Source organism: Haemaphysalis longicornis, unplaced genomic scaffold (genome assembly GCF_048455015.1).
Source record: "Haemaphysalis longicornis isolate Haplotype H1 unplaced genomic scaffold, Haemaphysalis longicornis Haplotype H1 scaffold_2, whole genome shotgun sequence".
Lineage (NCBI taxonomy): Eukaryota > Metazoa > Arthropoda > Arachnida > Ixodida > Ixodidae > Haemaphysalis > Haemaphysalis longicornis.
The window spans coordinates 239,753,035-239,774,927 of record NW_027526295.1 but is presented as its reverse complement, the minus strand read 5'-3'; the positions used below and the strand labels follow the sequence as shown (position 1 = coordinate 239,774,927).

Here is a 21,893-nt window from a genome sequence, read left to right as displayed (position 1 = left end):
GCGTGTTTGGTATCAATAGAAGTTAGGAACATAAGCAGCTTGATGTGTTATCGAATTTTCGAGTATGTGCTGGAAAAGTGCAAAAATATCGAGTCTCTACTCAGATATTCCTTTGCTTAGAGAAATTGTTCACACGGAGTTGTTCTAATCAACAGCAGCAGCCGTGGAATAAATTCAGGGTGACAGTCTGTACATGCTGTAGTGCGAGCGGCAACGGTATTGCACCGAATCTATAACAGACGTAGAAAGCAGGGGTATTTGTCATGTCAGCCAGGGGTGGATGTCTTGAGACAGCAAAGCGACGCGGCTGAAATCGCGTATTGCCGCTGTGGTGTCGGTACAAAAAAAAAAATTCACCCCACCTCCCCGAAGGGAATCGTGAGGAAATGCGAATGCACATGTCGAACACGTATTTCGGGGTCTTCGGCTCGGCGTTGGCGTTTCGCAGCGGCTTCCCGAGCACGGAGTTCGGCATCGGCAGCTCGCTTCAAGCGCTTGCGTTCGGTATACTTGCGACCGAGCGAACGGGAGAGTGGGGCGAGCGTCGAGAGGAGAAGCACCTAAGCACCGCGCCTACCCTCGCCTACACTCTCCCACACACGCGGGAGCTCCGGCGAGCTCCCGCGATGCGAGCGCCCTCACACGCCCGAGCGCGCTCCTCCTCTCCACTCACTCGCCGCTGATCCGCCCGCACCACCTGCTCCGGTAGCTAGGGGAGAGGAGGAGCGCGGGCGCTCGCAGCTGTTACTATGGGAGAGGGGGTGAGAGCGGAGAGATAACACCTGCGGGCGCGTGGACGCCGCACGGCGCCTGACATGGCTCGACTAAGAAATGCATTCGCATTAAAAAATTGTAGACTGTACCCTCTAGGGGCTTAGAAGGGCTCTCGCTAGCGCTTTTGCTGTTCACGATGGCTGTAAGTTCCACCAGCACTGGTGGATGGGCGCTGTTGCGACCGGGAAGGCCGACTGCAGCCGGGGATATGTCCAGAGCTGATAAGCCAACGTAAACTGTTTACTTCATAGCGAGAGGTGAGCCGAAGCCAAAGAACAATGCCCCGACGGGCGAGGTTACAATACAGGACTCGAGCAGAGCGACAGCATCGATTCTCTGCTCAAACAGGAATGGTTTACAACGCTTGCGGGGGTCTATTTATACCCAAAAGCGGTAACGGTCCAAACGCAACAAGCGGCAACACGCCACGAACGTCACAGACACACACAACGCTCTTTCCAGAGTTCGTAAGCCGTTCATAGCCTCGCGCACGTTGAGTCCGAGAGAGGGGAGAGAGGAGGACTCCGTTGCGATCGACGGGGCCTCTGTGTCCTTGAAGAGCGTGGAGACGAGCCTCGCTGGCAGCCGCCGAAGTTTTGAAATGCGCCCAAAGCGAAGCGTCTGACGCGGCTTGTCGCAACTTGTCACCGACATGGTGGCGCCTGACGGCAGAGAGGCGCACGAGTGGCTTCGCCGCACAGCCGAGGAGTGATGCGGGGAAGTACTGCGGCGCGGCCGATTCGTAACACCGCGGAGTGGTTGATAAAATCAAGTTTGAGTGTAATCTTGGTATGCGGTACGTAGCCCCAGTGTAGACAGAACGTTGTCGTGGGCCCCACAAGTTAGAGATTGGTACCCGCCGCGGTGGCTCAGTGGCTAAGGCGTTGCGCTGCTGAGCACGAGGTCGCGGGTTCGATTCCCGGCCGCGGCGGCCGCTTTTCCGATGGAGGCGAAAGTAAAAAACGCCCGTGTGTGCGAGATTTCGGCGCACGTTAAAGATCCCCAGGTGGTCAAAATTAATCCGGAGCCCTTTACTACGGCGCGCCTCATCGCCTGCGTTGCGTCGGCCCGTTAAACACCACAATCAATCAATCAAGTTAGAGATTGGTGCCATTTGTGGCCGCCGCCAATACTGGGAAAAGGGAAATTTGGGCCAGTTGGTTGTGACGTCAATTTTTTGGAGACAACATGATAATGCCTATTTCCCACTTTCTTCTTTCCCTTTTTCTTTTTCGTGATGTGTTTATGGTGCGCGCGCATCTCTGCGTATTTTCGGTTTTTCTGTCCCAATAAACATTCAGTTGTTAGTCAGCGCTCGTCCCATGTCTTTCTGCTGCTCGTCTCGTTCCCTGCGCTGTTATATTATGAGTACTAGCATCCCCGCGAATAGCGTGTTTGTATTCCCGAACAATCGAATATGGAATAGAGCCAGCGGCCGGTCTCTGTCACTTGGTGGTACAGCCAGGGCGGAAAGGCTACAGGGCGGGTTGTGAGCCGGGTATATAGTGAACGCCCCTTAAAGGTAAGATATGTGCAGAAGCAACAAAACTGGGAGGTTTGTGCATATGGGCGGCGCGACGTTGATGGCCGAGCTCACACCGTGTGTTGCGCTGAGCTTCAGAATATAAGGGTAGCATCGATGTTCTTTCTATAGAAAGGCATGTGATGGTATAAATTGCAGTCGGGCCAGCTATGTATGAATAATGTGCTTAAATTGAGCGTGGTGGACAGATGCAGCAGGAAATACCGACCGAAGCAGGGAACAGGCCACTTTGGAGCTGGAGCCATCATAATTTTGTGAGATGCGTCGGATCACTCGAAAATTCTGGCCCGCTTTTTGGAGGGCAAATCAAAGTCAGTCACATGACAGCTGACTGAGATACGGAAATCCCCAATACAAGTGCGCGAAGATGCTTGGCAGCACATGCAGGCTTGTCAGAGACGTAGTGCGATCGGGGACATCCTCTGTCAGCGAAGGACCGAAGGAAGAATGGCTCTCCCTTCCACTGTAAGTGCAAATCCAGCGTACTCATTCACACAATTCTTGCGTGTCAGTGAGGTCTTGTTGGAGGCACAGAGTTTTTCGGGGCCGGTCTGGGTCGGGGTTTTCCGGGGCCGGCCCATATCGTTATTTAGTCCGCGTACGCGAGAAAGTTCAGACCCGACATAGAGTCAAGACGCCTGGCACGCGGCAACATAATACAAAATGGAAGCGCGACAACCCGGGTGAGGTGAGCCCTGCTAGACCCGCCAATGCGCACAGAAAGCAGTCTTTCACTGAGGAAGGTCCGTATAAAAAGCGGACCTTGTATGAGACAAGAAGGCTTTAGGAAGAGACTTTGCTGCGTCACCAACAGCGCCTTGACCGTACCCCTCAAGGGCGAGCTATCCAACAATGGGGCCATCAGAACAGCCAAATACAAGCTATATCAATGTGCTGCCTGCTCTTCCGTCATGGGGGCACCCAGCAGTCGGCCTTAGTTTCTTCGCCGCCGCCTCATTACGTGCCAAGCTTCACGGGAGCACGAGACGATATGGCTCCGAGGTGTTAGATATTTTTACAGATGCAGCTATTAGCGACATGAGCGCAGTGATCGGCCGGACTTGCACCGAACAATGAAAGCAACCCGAACACCCACCCCGAGCACCCAACCCAGCGCCTCTACTATTTTTTTTTTCTTGTTTGGGCACCGGGCCACTCCGACCTGCCAGGAAATGAACTGGCGCACGAGGTTGCTCGAGAACTGGTAATCCGAGAGCCCAGTGACGCTGCAGAATCTCCTCAACCCTTCTCCCGTAGGGACTGCCTCCTGACCTACCGATCGGTACTCGATCACTACCGACTGTCCAGAGCTCGCTTCCATCACCCGACCCCTCCCTCTCCCGCCGCCACGCTGTTGTATGGCGCCAACTTCAAACATCCACATTTCCCACACCTGCCCTCCTATCGCTCTACTACCCCGAATCGCACTCTAACCGATGCCCTCTTTGCAATCAATACGCAGACCTGCCACATGTGATTTGGTCCTGTGAAGAAAAACCCCTTCAAACTCTTAAAAAGCACCACATTTCATTAGAAATTATGAAGGAGGAGCAGTGGGAGGCCGCGATGTTCAGCACAGACCCTATGACCCAGGTCTCACTAGCCCAGGTGGCCGAAGACGCCGCAGAGATCTACATGAACCCTGCCGTCACCGGAAGGACACTAAAGTCGACCTGAAAACGGTCCCACCCGTGGCAACAATAAAGTTTAATCTGATCTGATCTGATCGCCTACTCTTGTCCTCACTGTTTTTTTCTGCTGCCATTTTCTGTCATTTTCTGCGTAATTATCTTGTGTAATTACCTTCTTACATTTTTTTTTATTTTAAATCCAAACATCCATTTTTAATGTATTTAATTTACCCGTTATACCTCGGTGGAACGGGAAACGTTTCAGTTCATGAGCCCATTTAATAAAGTCCCCACTGTTTCGTGCTGTTTCCCATTATGCGAGACCCTCAGAAATTAAGCGTTAGATATCGGTACCTCAGCACCAGTCTCTGATTGGAGTTTTGCATGAAACGGGTGCATGGTTGTACCTTTAAAATTTCCGGTTAACCGCAGGGAAATCTTTCGCAATTAAAAAAAAAAAACTCGCCCAATTAGCCACCCTGCCTCAATGTATTGGCGGTGAGCGCGACCACAAGCGGCGCTGCGACGCGCGCCTCCGTGACGTCGGCTAAGGGATTCTCGCATTTGTCGTCTGCTTCACTCGGGCTCGCTCTCCCTGCTGTTTCTTTGCGGTTGGTTGACGTTTGATGTTTGTCCGCACCAGATTTTGCGTATGCGCAACTTTTTATCGCAATAAAATACTTAAAATCGCATACACTAGCTCAGGGCGTGATTTAAAGCATAGTTTTGGATACCACTACGGAAGAAACATTACCGGCGTCGCTCATTTCTAGCGAAGCCGGTCCTGTGCGGAGCGCGAAGAGTCGGAGCTAGGCGTCAGCTTTTGTATTCAGCAATCTTTCGAACAAAGGAAACAGATTCTAATAACCGACGACAGCGAAAGTGCAAGATCAAAACAAATTCCGTGCGTTATGGGCTGTCGGCTTTGGCTGAAGGCTTTACGATTCGCGGTAACCGTATGTACGGTAAAACAGTTTTTGCAACCTTGCCGAACGCTTGAAAGAAAGTATTGTATCACATCACTTTACGTTGCCATGGCATAGAAGTATGCCGACATGCCCTATGGGGCGCAAAAATGTAGGTTGAGTTCCGAATAACCTACTGTGTGTATAGGCGCGCGCTGGTCTTATACGAGGCTTCTAATCAGTATGGGGGCTTATTGAGCAAAACGAGTAATATGTACAGTAAAAACACAGTAGCACTATGTTTGTTCAGACTTAGAGGGATATTTCTGTACATGTCTCACAGCGATATCTTCCCAATATTCAGATATGCGTTATAGTAAAACTGCACTCGAGAGGCGGAGGAGGCAGAGGAGGAAAAATATTATTTCACAGCAAAATCGAGCTGGTTAGTAGGCGGGCTCCTCAGCCCAGGACAAGAGAGTAAGACTAATTTTCTTCAATTCATCGAACGTCATCCCGAGTAGTCCAGGATTTGTTCTTCACGCCTTAAAATGGTGGAAAACAAAAAAGAGCTGCTTGGGCATATTCATCTGTTTCCATTCTTGTTATACTGAAAACCGGCACGTATACTATTTATTGCGTTCGTTAGCGAGTATATGAAGCCTTCAACAAATTCGGGTCACAAAAGCCGACTTCGAGTACTGTGAGCAACGTTGTTCCGCGGGGTGTAGCACAAATCTCCTCATTGCATTTGCATCTGAATAAACAATACACACTGGGGATATGCACGTCCTAGTACGCACCCGTAACGAAAGCCAATTTCTGAAGAAAGTACTGTATGTCTTACAGCCTGAAGAAAATATCCACACGAACTTTGTGAGCCTCCCAAACATCCCCAATCCTCCTAATAAGGCATTCGTGACGCTGCAGAAAAATTAAGAAAAAACATTCATCCGATTCAAGTGAACTACAATGAAAGAAATTGAAGACAGTCGTTTTATTTCCTGCTGTGCGATGCCCGTGTAGGGGCCCGCTGCTTGGTAGCATTAGACTGTTGAGTCTTCATAAGAGCACCTCAAAAATACTGTTGGGAAGCCTCCGCATTTGGAATACTTATCGAGGAGTTCTGAGCAGTTAACCTTGCAAACAAGCTAGAAAGGACGAGTTACACACGATCATCTGGCCGATGCTCTGAAGAAATTTGGTCTTTCGCTCCTCGTGTGCTGCAAACTTGTGCTGGATACAGCTTGAAATTATTTAGAAGGGTCGGGAGCTGGCAAAATACCTGAATTAGTGGAAACACGCTTTTTAATGCACCAGAGCATCAAAGCGGGCGGGTTCTAGCACAGGCACTGCTGCCCCTCACAAGCGGATGACAGCGGCGTGAGTGTAGCAGCGGTGCGGGTGTAGCAGACGACAGCGGCGCGAGTCCCTAAGCCGACGTCAGAGCCAGGGGGCGCCACTCAAACATCTCACCGCCAATCCTGGCAGGTCGCCAATACGTACGGCCTTGACCATGTCGGGCCATTTGGCATACCTGGAGCACTCCAACCAATTCAGACCTATCAGCCATCAGAACATCACCATTGCCGTATCATTACCGATTCACACGTTGCTGACCAGGAACTTAACGAGGCTTACACCCGTAATACAATTGCCAACCGCGTTATAAACACGATTCAGTCCTTAATTAAGGAGATACGGCGGTCATATCCGTCTGGCTTGTCAGAAGTGGTGGCGGGCAGTAGGCTATCTGCTGTGATTGGCCGCTTTCAAATATCTTACATGACCAAACCAAGTGAAACAATTCTTCTGGAGGGTACTATCGGCACCCAGAAATTGCACGTAGTTGAGGATAACAGGGACGTGGCACCATGGCACTATTGGCGCATAATGACCAGAGTGTAGGCCGCGTCTGCGCATGCTTTGTTGACAAAGGTTTCCCCCTGACGAGACAGGGATATAGAAGAATGGAGAAAGCCTGGGGGCGGGGGTGAGTCTACTGTTGCACTCGTGCGTCCAGCATTTAACACTGCACTGTGCACACGTCAGTGCGAGTGGGCGCGAATTGGAGGGATGGCCGGCGGATTTAACTGGCCTCCGCAGTCATTTTAACTGGCTCTATTCTATGACAGCCTCGGGCTCTGCCATTTAAATCGCCCGCTCTTTAAAATTGTTTTATCTTAATTATGTAATGCCTCGAAATGGAAAACGAAAAATTGTAAGCAGGTTTTTGAATTCACAGAGAAACCACAATGGGGTGGGGGAGGATGAAACACATATAGGCGCTGACTGTCAACTGAAGTGACGTCTGGCATATAAATACAGCAGATGTCAAGGCAACAAAACAACAAGGAAACGGGGGGAAACTGATGCAGCTCCACTAAACGTGAAAGCTCTCAGAAGTTCGGAGCAGTGATTCGCCAGTGTTACCTTTTATTTATCTTCTGTTTATTTGTGGGCTGCCTTTGTTTTTCTGTGGTGTTTTTTTTTCTTTTCCTCTGTTTTGCTTTGATTTTTGTGCGGGGCTTTTTCTCTGCGTTTATGTTTTCTTTTCCTGTGTTTTGCTTTTGTTTACTCTTTTTTATTCAGCTCTGGCGAAATAACCCCTTAAATTGCCCGATTTCTGGCCAGTCTCCCATATCTGTCTCCCCAGTCTCCCATATCTGCCAGTCTCCCAATCTGAAACGGTTTTTTCTGTGAATAATATTGTGGCTGAATGTCATTCTTTTTTTTTTATGTTTTATGTCTGAGTGCTTTTTGTTACTCGCGTGATAACGCCTATGCTTGTTTTATTGGTGCCGCCTTCCTGGCGTCGCAAAGCGTTGTCTGAAAGCGTTGAGTCATTGTCCAGCTCTGACCGCGTGTATTGCTTTCCGTGAGTGTTCCATTTTTATGTATAATTTGAGCTGTTGCTCGCTACAGCCCCGAGAAATATTGTTTCAACTTGATAACCTGCTTTCGAGTGAAACTTTTTGTCCTTCCACCCTGTAACGGCCCACTTCTGGGCTAACAGTATTAATAAATGAATGAATGAATATGCGCCGCGGAGCGAGGTACGACAACAATCATTGGAGAAGGCCGTTGGAGACTCGTCTGTGACGCTTAGGACTGTCGTTGTCTCTTCCAGTGTTTCTGTCTTTCGGCTGCACAAACAAGCTGGACCACTGCCATAGGGATGTGCGTCACGCCATCCACTCATTCGTGGCAGAGACAGCTTGTCTGCCGTGCTAGAACTATTCGGATCAAGTTGACTTTTATTTTGTTTTCGCACTCCTCTTTCTTTTTTCTTTCTTGAACCTGCCGACTAAATCTTTTCCTCTGCTCCCCAATTTTGTCTTACCTATTGGTTTTCAAGACTAAAACAAATTTGTCTTGGGCGATCCCTCTAAGCACGTTTGCCACATTTGACTTGCGTTACGCCCAACGACATTGGACGGACGACATCCCGGGCCCCTAAAATGCTCCGCACTTACCCTTTCAGCCCTGATTTTTTTATTGCTAGAAAAACCATGTTTCCAGTGTATTTTTTTTTTAAATTTTAAGTCCCCGAGGCAATTAACGAGGCAATTAATTGTAACATCTGAAAATTAAAAATTAATATTGTACAAAAACATCGTTTTTGTGTGTTTTCATAAACGCTATGACCACATGATCCTACAAACAAAAAAAAACAATTTTCGTACTGCGCGTATTTATGGATTTACAAGCTTGGGAATAAAACTAGCCCCTCCGTTTTATTTAGCGTCAACGTCGCGATTTTGGATTTACATGATCCTGTCCTGGACTTCATTGTGGAGACGGGACTACTTGACTACATTTAGTTTATGCGGAAGGGCTACGTACTTGCGTAATAAAAAAATGAACTTCTTTGTAGCGTCGTGCTCCGCTGAAATGCCACAACGGTGACGTCTATAGCAATAGGTATCATTGAAGAACAATTCACCCGAAAACTAGCAGTTTTGGTTTCGTTCTCTACGCGATAGGGGAACTTTTTTGTGATGACGTCAACTGACACCACCAGGGCAGAAAAGGTTAATATAGGACGCGACAACAAAACAACGAAACTATCATGAAAACACTGCCACCATACGCTTACAAACGATTTTATTGCTGCGCCTGTTTTGCTGCCTTGATATCTGTTGCATCTATATGCCAGACGCCCTTAATAAACATATTTTGAGAGTTAGTGCCTGTGTGTCTCGTCTCCCTCTCGTCCTTGTTTCTTGCTCTGTTACTCAAGAATATGGAAAACCAACTTGTCCAAGCGTCACCGTTGGCAAAGCAAGTTCTTAAAACAATTTTTTGAAGCAGCATTAAAACAATGTCAAAACGACAGAATGAACGCCGCTTAACACACGACGCGCGCTATAGATACGTTCAGCTTACCATATCATCAGCCAGGATGAAAACAACGTGTGGCGTCGAAGAGGATACCACAGGCAAAACCACTAGAAAGACGAACGCGAAGGCCAGCATCTTCGAAGCAGCTATGCAGAGCCAAACAGCGCAGACAGTAGGGCGCACTGCAGGCACGTTGGGTTCCTCCAGGCAAATGTTGTTAGAGGAAGAACGCCGCACGCATCTGTCGTGCGGACGGTGAGATAAATCGCGATAAAGGTAGGAAAGGCGGCACGAAACGAATACCTTAATCTTGTACTCGGCAACCTGGGAGGGATGAGGGTCAATGTTTACTTCGCAACCTAATCTTGGGTAGAGATAATGGTTGCTTTCAATTGTGCTCACGTTCTCTGCAGGCAGACGTCTAGAAGGTATTGTTCCGCCGTAGGCCTCCGAACGGTTAGGTGCATGTTGACACGTTATGTTTGAGCGGGTTTTGCCTTTTGAATCACATGACACGTAGTGAAACGGCGCATGCTAAAGTTCATGGTTCAGGCACTTTTAAGGTGGAGGGAACTTTCACGACAGTCCTTATTACATCTGCGTATGCAACAAGGGGATAATGCAATACGCGTCATTGTTTCCTGGCTTTCTGGGTGCGTTTTAGCTCCACTTCGTTTGTTATAGATGTTAACACGGCCGCAGTGAACCTTACAGATTGCAGTAAAGAGCCGGTTGGCTCGTATCGTCAAGTAAACGCGGGTGCGGGCACTACGCGTTAGAATTATGTTCAAAGCAGCTACCTCAATCGAGTGATGTGTGATGGATAGGAAGTAATGCCTACGGAGAGAGAGAGAGAGAGAGAGAGAGAGAGAGAGAGAGAGAGAGAGAGAGAAAGAGAGAGAGAGAGAGAGAGAGAGAGAGAGAGAGAGAGAGAGAGAGAGAGAGAGAGAGAGAGAGAGAGAGAGAGAGAGAGAGAGAGAGAGAGAGAGAGAGAGAGAGAGAGAGAGAGAGAGAGAGAGAGAGAGAGACACACAGAGAGAGAGAGACAGAGACACAGAGAGAACAAACTTTAATTGCATCCAGAGAAAATGCTTCAGAGAAGCATCCTCATTCCAGGATGCCTTGAGCTCGGGCCGCGTCGACAGCCCTTTCGATCAGGCGCAGCTGATCGAAGCGCTGGCCAAGGGTCTCTCCCAAAGCTCCGTGGAAAGGTGGATGTTAGGGAGGTCTAGGGTAGACTTATCGCAGCCGCCCACTATGTGTCTGAGAGTCCCAGGCTCTCCACAGGAGCGGCAAAGTGGAGGAAAGTGTGTCCGGTCAAAGAGGTGAAGTCTGTTGGGATGTGGGAAGGTGTTGACCTACAGGGCACGCAATCATCTTTCCCGATCCCTCGGTAGCGATTTGTGGGGTGAAGAGTAGGTTTTACGAACGTAGATTGGAATCCTTGGGACCGTTATTGATACGAAAGCATCAAAGTGCCCATTGGGCGGCAAAGACGGCGTTGGCGTCTGTGACCGTGAACGGCTCCGAAACCCACGGGGCTGGGAAACATTTCATGGGAGCTCGTGATTCGCGCTAATGAAACGCAAGGAACACACGCTGCTAAGCAACTCCTGGGCGTACCAGCCAGCAAAGCCGCCGCTATGCGCAGAAATAACAATCTTAGCAATATTTTCGAAATTATTCCTGTCTACAGCCAGCATGGTAACGCAAATAGTTCTCAAAATAACTCGTACCAACTTTATTCAAAAACTTGAAAACATATTGCGCACCTAAACTAGAAAATATTACTCCCAGCGTGGAAGTCGAAGGAGCACTCACCGAAAATGCGTTCGAATGGGCAACAATGATTTCGCATTCACAACCGATAGGAAGAGCTTAGGAGTCCCCGGATTTTTCTACTTTCTTTTGCCGCGAGAAAAACAAGTGCTATCAACTTGATCTGCTCTTTGATCTAGCCGATACTCAACGTATATAGACTAACATTTTTTGGATAATTTATCTTCAAAAAATTACCTGGCGAGCTACGGTTCTTCAATGCCAACCGATGAGGTAGGTTTATTTACGTTGGTCCCACTAAACTCAATTTAATATCCGCACCGGTTTCTATCTCCTTCTCGCTGTTTACACAAAGAGAGAGAGAGAATAAACTTCTTTATTAGCAAAAAAAAAAAAAGAAAAAAAAAAGGTGGAGAGCGATGTGTCCGCGACGGCCGCCGTTCAATGGTCAAGAACCTCTGGCGGATATCTAATCAAATGAACCCATCAGTGGGAGCACCACGGACGCTGCATCTTGAGGCCTTCAAGAAAACACGCGAAACAGCATATCAGGTGTATACATTAAAGAACTGCGAGGCCGCCGAATACTACAACGCCATCCTGGAGTGGGCGGTTATCTCAAGCTGCAACTCCTCTCGGGAACCACCACATCTCGAAGTCTTCCGGCGTCTTGTTTTCTTTGCTTTGATTTAGGCCGCGGCTCGCTTAAATTGGAGATCGCCATCCGGAAATGCTTACTAACGGAGCTCTGTGTGCCACGTACGCCCCAAACTATCTCCTTGCAGACACGGCCCTCCACAATACTCTTGACGATAAATAAGCCGCGCACATCGCTGCTTAACCGCACAGGCTCACGACGTCAACCCAAGGCCGCACAATCCTGGCTGATATACGGTTTGCGACGTCTCACTTATCTCCTCTACCAAAAGAACCTCTACCATGGGGCACAATTTCTAGAATAACGGTCAAGCCCACCCCGCGTCACATGGATCCGTCTTCAGACTCAGGCAGGCGCCGAAGCAGAGCCCCCCATCTTTCCAGGCCATCACATGACACATTACGCAGACGCCACGTTTACCGACAATATATCCACAACTGTCGTGGTAGGTCAGCGTGAAGAAATTATCCGTCAACATCGTCATGTACCTTCTTCAACAGCTGCTGAAGTTCAAGCCATTGCCGATTCGATCATGCTGCAAACCCATTCAACTGACCAAATTGCCATCCGCACGGATAGTCAAGGAGCCCTTCCAGAATTCGCAACTAACTCCTTACCTGCGCGCATTCATCATGAGCTGACATGCTACTCGGCAGCCCTCAGTCTCCTGCACGCCCCGGACGCCAGAGAATTGTACTGAATGAAAGAGCTCATGCCCTTGCTCGTATGAATCGAAACCCGAGCGACCCTCAACCCTGGCTTCAGCAGTATACAGCCCTAAAGAAGAACGCGCCTCCCATCGCAAGGCTCGAAGGCAACAGCTGAAGAACCTTCGCAGTTCCCGCCGCAATTTTCCTCCTCCCACTTCTGACCTCACACGCCGCGAAGGCACTTACATCCATCAGGCTCAGACTTTCTCCCTCCCTCGTCACCTAATTCTTCACTATATAATGACCCAAGATGGCACGCCCCACTGTTAGGTGTGTGGTGCCTATCCCGATGTTAAACACACTACTTGTCGTCGCGCCAGGCGATCATTTCACTTTCTTCACCCACACCTTTTCCACATTCCATACTCATGGGAAAGCTGGGCCGCTCCTCCGCCTGATCTTCGCCCCATCCTTTGGCCTCGCCTCGCCAGGCACATTGCTCAAGTGCGGGGCCTTGACACCTGCGGAATACCCGCCTGAACGCATTCCAGGCCCACCAGAACCTCATTTTCGGCAGCCCGGACATGGCCCGCTTTAAATAAAGTTTGATCTCTCTCTCTCGCTTGTGGATAGTTTTTTTTTTTTTTTAATTGCGAGAGATTGCCCTGCGGCATAACATGAAGTGCAGATTCTCTCACGAGGTGCAGCTTGCAACGCCGGGGGTCGCGAAGAGGTGAGTAGGCGCTGAAAGTTATGCAATCTAGACGTTGCCTTTCGTTAAGCTACCACTATAGGCACATCTATAATACAAATATCTGCTAACCTCCATTAGATCCATTTCTTGCTTTACACGTGCCCGTGTATATTGCCGTGAAAAACGTTTCTATGCATAAACTAGCCTATATTCGAACCCCGTTGATACGTTCCCCGTTCATACGATTTCCCGGTTACTACGCTCTCAATTGTGAACACTAAAAATGGCCCGTAGTACGTTCCCATATAATACGTTTAGCCGGATAGTGCGTTTCTCCCTTGCATTTTTAAAAGCGAAGCTATTAAAATCGTAATTTTTCATGTCTGCAGTTAAAAATACTAAGAAATTGCCGAGCGCCCGCACGCGAGAGGGCGCCCCGCGACGACTGCTCAGCGTTCCCTGCGCACGTTTGTAACGCCAATTACATGCCCACTTACGGAGATTGGCCAAGATTGCGGTGACCGCCTGGCAGTTAAAAAAGCAACAGAATGCCGAGCGCTCGTGTGTGCGTACGTCGCGACGACCGCCCAGCGCCATCGGTGCACGTTTGCAAGCGAGCGAGTTTGCAAGCGAGCACGTTTGCAAGCACGTTTGCGAGCATACCCATTTAGGAGATTGGCTAAGATTGGCCAAAAAAAGAAGACTCCAGCGTTCGCCGTTATCGTGGCAATCCTTGCTCGGAATGAGAAAGACGGGTTATTGCGTACACCTCTCTAAGGTGATGTCCACTGATTATCGCTTTTAAAAATAAAAAGAAGGAAGCTCGTAATTATAGCAACAATGATGGAGTAAAGGTCCCTGCGGCAGCAGTGAAGAAGCAAATTGACTGCAATCGTGGACTTAAACCGTAGCGATGGTCGTGCAGGTTGCATACAGCTTCGCTACCTTCATGTCTTGCGCGTCAGTGTGAGCCTCTTTCCTTTTTTTTTTAACGTATCAACCAGGCTCTCCTCACACAACGATTTCTATGCCTATAATCGAAGCGTTATCATAATGTTTGAAAGCTATCTCCCGCTTGCTATGTTTACAAAGCAGTGGTTCATTTATATACGCTTAGACACCACCCCATTCAAAACAATTCACTTGTACACCAGAGCAGCGCCCGCGTATTCCCGCAAGCCACTGCTGGAACGTGACCTCCAGGTGTACTCTTGGAATCGCGAGAAAAGCATTTTGCGATTCGCTCTGCACCTCCACAGTCCAAACGACGACCTTGGAGCTGCATCTTCATATTTGGGGACGGGGCGAAGTGTGCAAGATCCTAATAGGCTGTTAACTTACGTGTGAGAAAAGCTCGGCGACAGGGCGCATTGTCGTCGTGGGGCGTCCGTGGAAATCTTCGCGTGCTGCAGATCCGGCCGCTGTCAACGGACGCCCTCCGCGCACAACTGCGCGTGCCATCCATAACACCTTGGCTGGCTCCTTGTGACATCTAAATAAACATTTACCATCTCTCCCTAAACAAAGGTAAGAGAAGCGCGAAAGCTAAATGTGGGTCCAACCTTCGCTGAAAGTGCGCACACAATTGACCGTCAAACCTCCAAAGACCCCAATCGCAAACGAAGAACAAACACATACGACGATTTTTCGCGCACTAAAGGCATCTACGAACGATGTTAATGTATACCGATACAATGGTTATGGATAAACGTATACTATTGCACTCCTCCTCTTTTTGTTATTTTTCTCTTTTTTTCTTCTTCTCTTTCTTCCTCTTTCTTCTGCCCTGTAATCTATCGGGCCTTTTTTCCCATTTCCCCTTTCCCCCGCCGAGCAGCATGTCGGTGTCGCATCTCGGCTTTCTCCTCTAATAAAGAGCCTTCTCTCTCTCTCTCTCTCTCTCTCTCTCTCTCTCTCTCTCTCTCTCTCTCTCTCTCTCTCTCTCTCTCTCTCTCTCTCTCTCTCTCTCTCTCTCTCTCTCTCTCTCCACGATCGATGCGTGTATTGTCTTTATCTATAAAAGCGTTCCTTTTTCGCGATTTCCAAGTAACCGGTTTGGCACAATGGAAGCCCAGTTTCAAGCACGCGCCGTGCGTCCGGAGATATAATCAGAGCTTTTCGGTTGACTAACCGGTCTATGCGGAAATGCATTAGCTTTTTGACAGGACGCTATCTGTCCCACTGAGAAAGTTTTGAAACATGTCGACCGTCTCTGTAGCACTGAGTTTACCGCATAGTTTCTGAGCTTCACGCGGAATTTTGCGTTCGCTCTTTGTTCTGACATACTGTCCACGATAAAATCGCAGACGTGGGAGCGCACGTGGGCAGAATAGCAACAGTCGAACAAGGGCAGCAGACTTGTGAATACAGAGCACGCAGTTTGCATTTCTAGTGTACAAAAAGCTGGCAATCTTAAACCACGTGTTACAAAACACTGTTTCATACGTAAAGGCGCCTTGATGGGGCACGTACAGACACGAGTACGAGAAGCGCAGTTATGGATTTTTTTAATGTATAGTTAATAACGAACCTCTCAACTACAGACATAGATGGAGTATAATGTATGTGCACACTTAGGCAAAAGGGGCTAAAATAGGGACTAAAATACAGCCGCAAGTCTTCGCTGGCAACAGTTCATCTTCAAGGGGAGTATCTGTGGCAGAGTGTGTGCCGTGTACACAAGTACTGCGAACAACAATTCTGCGCACACGTGTGCGCGCAGAATGGTTATAAAAAGCAATTTAAGCATGAAGTATTTGCATGAAACACACGTGCAAAGGAGCTTTGAGAATATTACATTTGCTAGCGGCCGTGTAGCTTGTCTGCGTTGATTGCTTTTAGATCGCTGGTGCGTGGTGGAGAATCCTGCACGTTTCCACTCCCACATATCAGAGAACGACGCCATTTTGCTTATAGGAGATAATAATAATAATAATAAAACCCAGGGACGCTTGCACTCACGCGCAAGACTTGAATGGCGAAGCTATTGTGGGTGGGCATTGCCAGAAAACATAGTTAAGTTTCAGTATCATTGTTTGTTTGCATAGCTGAAGTGCTAGTGGTGGTGGTGGTGGCCCGAAAAGTGGCGCATACCCACTTAGGGGAATTGGCCAAGAAGAGTTATGTTTCCATCGCAATAAATCATCATCAGCCTATCTACGCCCACTGCATGGCAAAGGCCTCTCCCATCGCATGATTGTAATCAATCATGCGATGCCAAATAATGGAACAGAAGGAATCGTCATCATATGCATCGAAGAGGTCGTCGTCTTCTTCGCGGCGAGTGGTGGATGCGAAGTCATCCTCAGCATTGTAGACTTCCACCAGCTCAACTGGCAAAGCTTGCACTAAGTCGCGCAAGGCTGGAGCCATGGCGAAGCTAGTATTTTTTCTTTCTGCGTGAGCACTGAAGGACGCACCACCACGCATCTGTACAAGTTTGAAATTGTTTATTTACATGTTCCGTCGTCGCTTTGCACTGTGCTAGTTGTAGTCATCGTCATATGCATCGATATCGTCGTGTTCATCATGCCGGTAGCGCTTGACGACAGCGCTGGAGGGTTTTTCTCTTTTTTTTTCCCCCGGGATCCCGGGATCCCGGGATCAGCGTTCCCGCAATCATTGCACGTCCCGGGAACGCTCAGCGATCGTCGGAAGGCACGCACTAACGAGCGCTCCGTATTTTCTTGGTATTTTAAAGCAAGGCTTTACTACTTTCATCCAGCAATTTCGTGGAGGATGCGCAAATGACCTCTTGACCGGAAAACACACCCCCACCGACACACACCTCGAAGCGCATCACGTGATTCGCCTGGCCCGCTGTTGGCGCCTGCGGGCGCCGACAGCGGTCGCCACCGCCGCTGCGGCCGAGGCAGCCAACCACCCCCGCAGCCTCCCATGCATGCGGCGCTGGGCCGTTTCGGGCAACGTGACTCGTCTAGCGCCCTGCGAACATAACGCTGCGTTCGCCATGAATGAACGCCGCGTTCGCCCGGCCTCCTTCTGCGAGCGTTGCACGGAACCGAACGGCTTCGAGACGTGGTCAGCAATACAGCTAAATCAAAGGTTTAACCAAGCAAAACCAAGACTCAACCAGCCTAAGCCAAGCTTTTGCTTTGCATATCCAAGGTTAGCTGAGCTAATCCGCAGCCATTTTTTTTTCTGCAAAGGCCAACTTACGGCTTGTAGAACAGCTCCACTGATAAAATACAAAAGAAATACCTTAAAGGTGACATACAAGTTTAAATCTGTCCATACCTGACGGGATGTAGTACGGGTTACCTGGAGCGAAGCCTTCCACTCGTCATAACAACGGGCAGTTGTTATGCAGTTGTAAGCAAAAGCAAGAACCAGCAAGCTCACACGTCGTAGCGGTAGTGGATAACTGCCGACAAGAGCTGTTAGGGCGACACAATAGGTTGAATAACCTTTTGTTTTGACTGGAAGATCCCACCGTTAGTATCTGCGTATACCTAGTTCGGCTTTTGGGCTGTAGTCGAACCATATCTTGTTTGCTTAGGCATGTATGTAAATAAAGCTGGCGTTTTTATCTCCCGTTTTACTACCATTTCATTGTGGCGTTAAAGAGCAGGACACAAAGGGCCCAGAGAGAGAGCCGAGGATGTATTCTCAACTCTGCCTAGGCGCGCCGCCATGTCAAAACGACGAGTAAATGACTTATTTGATAGTTAGAAAACGTGTTGCGTAAAACTTTCTGTGTTATGCAAACGAATGCATTTTCATTGGTTTCCAGTCATTGTGGCGCCACTCAGGCCAATCAGAACTCGTTTTTGGAAAATATATATAGCCACACACAGGTTAACTCTAGAAGAAGGCTCCCGCGGACAGGGAAGCCATCAAATCAAGCCTTCCTCTCTAAGCGCTTCCGTGATGTGCTACCCTTTGGTAGAGTGTACTCGAGTGTACTCTCTATCTTTGAAAGATAGTGTAGGGAACGACGGCGCTCCTGGCCATGAGTAATGTTGACGTCCGCTCCGGCAGCTTAACCGCTTACGCTAATAACATCTGGCAATGACTCGGACTGTTGTTGTACGCGCCGGCAGCGACAGCCCTCTCGTGCTCTCTCGCATAAATGTTTAAACTGCGTCTGTACTTTCAAGGCGCAAAATTTGCTGAAACCGAAACTGAAACAAAGACATCTAACTACCTGTGTTAGTGAGGCAGCCATGCATATTAGGGTTTCTTTCTGAAGTTCGTTTGTTAATTTATTGGTCTGTATATCGTGAAAACAAACAAGAACACGTGAGGTGATTTATTTTAGTCGCACGAACAGCATGTTTTATTTATTTATTTATTTATTTATTTATTTATTTATTTATTTATTTATTTATTTATTTTTAAACTGAAAGTGGGCAATGAGCTGAAAGTATTCAAGAAATTTTATACACGTAATCACTCGTGGCCCGCCACTACAAAACAGCGAAAATTATGTGTTGGCGGATGATAAAAGGGTAGGATCACAGTCACAAATTCGGTGAAGGACACTTTCGCGCGAACAAAGCTCCTGTTTCTGAAGCAAGAGGCTGAACCTCGCTTCGCGTAAACAACCGAAACCCTCTCGCGTGATCGATCGTGGCGTGGCATATCTGGAATTGCTGCCATATAAATTGCCGGCCATGCCAGCTCAAGTTCTCAGCGTACCTAGCAGAAAACCACTTCAAAACTACCATGTAGATCCCAATTAAGCTAAACTCTTAAGACCCGCCATGTATACGCACGCGCCCCCGGGCGATAAACAAGTCCCTGGCTCGGTGGTCACCGTCAAGCACTGGTTCGCCCCGGATGGGACCGCTGTGGAAATCAGTGAAAACAATTCGTGACAGCCCTTCTTTTCCGCGGGCGGAGACTGGGAGGTGGGTTCCAGAAGAATGCACCCGTTTCCCAAAAGCATGAGGTTGGGACGGCGATCCTTGGTCGATTCCACAGTCCCACGTTTTGGGCGGAGTCATGTTGCTGACTCAATTATGTTGGCTGCGCACGGGAGGCGTAGCACGCTAGTCGCGCCAGGGAGACCATACGCCTCCGAAATTCTCTGGATCTGAGCGTGGATCGTCCGGAACCAAGAGGGGTTTCACCATGGCAGCAACGTGGACTCTCAGCTTCTTCAACAGAGACCGCAGCACCTGAGAAAACAAGGCGCTGTATACAGGTCGCGTATTTACGCTCTCACGCAGTAATAATCAAACTTCAGCCACTCAAAGTACCCGTTTACTCCCAGAAAGATAATTCCCCGTGCGGCCTCAATGCGTAAAGCAACATAATTTACTCGTTTCTGGTAATATTCATTCCTTAAACAGACAAACTAACAAAGAAAGAGCGTGTACCGGCGGTGACGGGCGAGGTTTGCAATGAACTTCTTTCTGGACATTGACGCTGTCTTGACAAAGAAAAGCGTGGCGCTCCTGGTACTTATAAATTAAGCTCTACGTTTTTTTTTTTTTGCTTCACCCGCAGTAAGTGGTTTTCCAAACAGCGCTTAGAAGAGATGGCATACATGGGAGCGCCTCTGCGTGACTTTTTAAATCAATGTCTGTGATTTATGTCTGTGATTTTATGTCTGTGATTGACCAAGCCGACCTTCCGCCCTCTGTTCCCAGCGGCTGTTGAGCACCTGACCACGGCGGCAGTCAGGCCAGCGACACAGCAGAGGGTGCTAAGAGTCTCTGAGGCCGGACAGACCGCCAATGGAACTTGAACTTGGCAGCGTTCAACGCGCGTACTGTGTCGGGAAACTTAGCTGTACAATTAGAGGAGCTCTCGGACATGAAGTGGGATATCATAGGGCTAAGTGAAGTTAGAAGAGCAGGGGAAGGCCTCATGAAGTTGAGTAGCGGACATATTCTGTGCTACCGAGATGGGATTTCTAATCTACAGAGACATAGCAGGGAACGTAGAGGAATTCTTCACTATTAACGAAAGGGTCGGAGTCGTAGTGGTCAAAATTAACAAGCGGTACAGGGTAAAGATAATACAAGCCTATGCACCAACAGCTAGCTATAATTACGAGGCGGTATATAGTTTCTACGAAGACGTCGAATGAGCAATGAACAAGGAAACAACACAAGTCACGATTGTGATGGAAGACTTCAACGCAAACGTAGGTAAAAAGAGAGTAGAAGGAAGGTCAGTGGGAAACTTTGAAATAGGCACTCGCAATAGTCGCGGAGATCCACTGGTTGGATTTGCAGAAAGAAATAACCTTAGGCTAATGATCACTCTTCCGCAAACGAAAGAATAGGAAATGGGCATGGACAAGTCCCAACGGGAGAACAAAAAACGAAACTGACTTCATATTAAGTGACAACCCAAATATTGTGCAGGACTTGAAGGTGCTAGGCAAGATTAGAAGCTGCGTCCATATGAGGGTTAGGTGCTAAATAAGGCTAAATTTCAAAAGACCAAGAGGGAAACTAGCGAAACGTAGAAAACTCACCATGGAGTCAGTCAGACCAGGTCGCAGGAGTTTAAAAAAAAACCTACAGAATAAATTCGCGCTTTTAACTGATGAGAAAGGCGACAGCGTTGACACGCAAAATGACAAACTGACAACGGAATTCACAGACTTGGCAGCATTTGTGAGAAGAGCAGCATGTAGGAAACATAATGTCAAGCTAACGCAGAAAACAAGGAAACTTATTGCGAAACGCAAGGACATGAAATTGTCGAGTACGATGGATCAAATTAAATTAGCGGAGCTGCCAAAATTGATCAATATAAGTAAAAACAAAGGACATTGGGATGTACAACATGGCAGTGATCTAGAAAACGCTAGAGACAGGAGGAAGCTTGAAGGCAACAAAGAGGAAGCTGGCTATTGGCAGAGACATAATGTACTCAATCAGAGACGAACAGGGTTACATTACACGCAACATGGGCGAGATAATAAAAGTAGCAGAACGATTCTACACGAGGCTATGCGACAGCGACGTTGCACCAGGGAAAACTACTGAACCCACAAGCTTATCTTGCGATGTCCAGCTATACTTACTAAAGAGGAAATAGAAAAGGCGCCCAAGGGTTTTAATAGAGGAAAAGCTGCAGGTGAGGATGGATAACCATGGACCTCCAATAAGAGGGTGGATATATTTTACTGGAAAGCTTGCTGAACTATTCTCAGAAAGCTTGAGGACTCTAAAAGTATCCCTAGCCTGGATGAACGCCAACATAGTTCTGATTCACAAGAAGGGAGATAACAAAGGTCTTAAGAATTACAAACTCATCAGCCTACTGTCAGTTGTTTACAGGCTGTTTACCAAGGTAATAGTTAACCGCATAAGCGACAATCTAGATTTTGAATAACCATGGGAACAGGCCGGGTTTAGAAAAGGATACTCTACAATGGATCACATCCATGTCATCAATCAAGTAATATGAAAATCTGCAAAGTATAACAAACCTCTTTACATGACATTTATAGACTATAAAAAAGCGTTTGATTCAACAGACACGGGAGCGGTGTTGGCAGCGTTATAAAACTAGGGAATAGAAGAAACCTATATAAGACTACTCGACGACACGCATGAGGAATGTAAGGGCAGGATAATCCTTCACAAGCAAAGCGAAAAGTTCCCCATCCAAAAGGGAGTGCGACAAGAAGCCAGCATTTCACCAAAATTGTTCACAGCATGTCTGGAGAGCGCATTCAGGAGGCTTGACTGGACAAACGCAGGTTTACTGATAAACTGGGAATATTCGAGTGATCTGAGGTTTGCAGACGACATGGGGTTGTATTCTGAGTCCCTCCTCCACTCCATTTACTCCCTCCACTCGGCTGAGAGGAGATTCCGCAATGCTTATGATTGGGGAAATCGACTTCAAGTATCACCTCCACTGGAGGCTCGAGTGGAGGAAGGACTCAGAATACGACGGATAGGCAGAACAACTGCAAAAATGAT

At 48.1% G+C, this 21,893-nt stretch overlaps 1 protein-coding gene across 4 annotated transcripts in view; it reads right to left on the bottom strand.

The window, feature by feature from the left end:
- The window catches only part of LOC144170240 (arylsulfatase B-like), a 79,510-nt gene that overhangs the window by 32,740 nt on the left and 24,877 nt on the right, over positions 1–21,893 (bottom strand). The gene's annotated exons all lie outside the window — the stretch shown is intronic.